This window comes from Clupea harengus, chromosome 12, assembly GCF_900700415.2.
Source record: "Clupea harengus chromosome 12, Ch_v2.0.2, whole genome shotgun sequence".
In the NCBI taxonomy this organism is placed as follows: Eukaryota; Metazoa; Chordata; class Actinopteri; order Clupeiformes; family Clupeidae; genus Clupea; species Clupea harengus.
Window position 1 is genome coordinate 11897634 of NC_045163.1, and position 479 is coordinate 11898112.

The following is a 479-nucleotide window of genomic DNA, read 5'->3' on the forward strand; positions in this document are numbered from 1 at the left end:
TCACCGCCTGGGCATGTTGGCAAAGACTGGCTGAGACTGGCACAGACATTGTGTCTGGGCCCAGAGAGAAAACAGCCGTCGAACCTCAACTCCATGTCAACAGCAGCACTGAGAGGCAGTCAGCTCCTATTACACAGACTTTAACTCAAGTCAAGTGGTGACAATAGCTCGCAAAGAGGCACATAACTCACGCACACACACACACACACACACAAACAAACACACACAACAACAACAACAGGAATAAAATACACACAACATACATACAAAATGTAACCAATACCGTATGTATAAAAGTTCATTCACAGACTAGAAAAAAACATCATACACACAATCACTCTCCAGGTTGTAAATTGCATTGACAAGATCATATGCTTCAGCAAGTGCATTCAGATTTTATAGTGACAGTAGTCTATTGGTCAAGTTTTGTTTGATTGTGTAGTTTTTTCTTGGCAGGTTTAGTTTTGTTTAGGTATTGT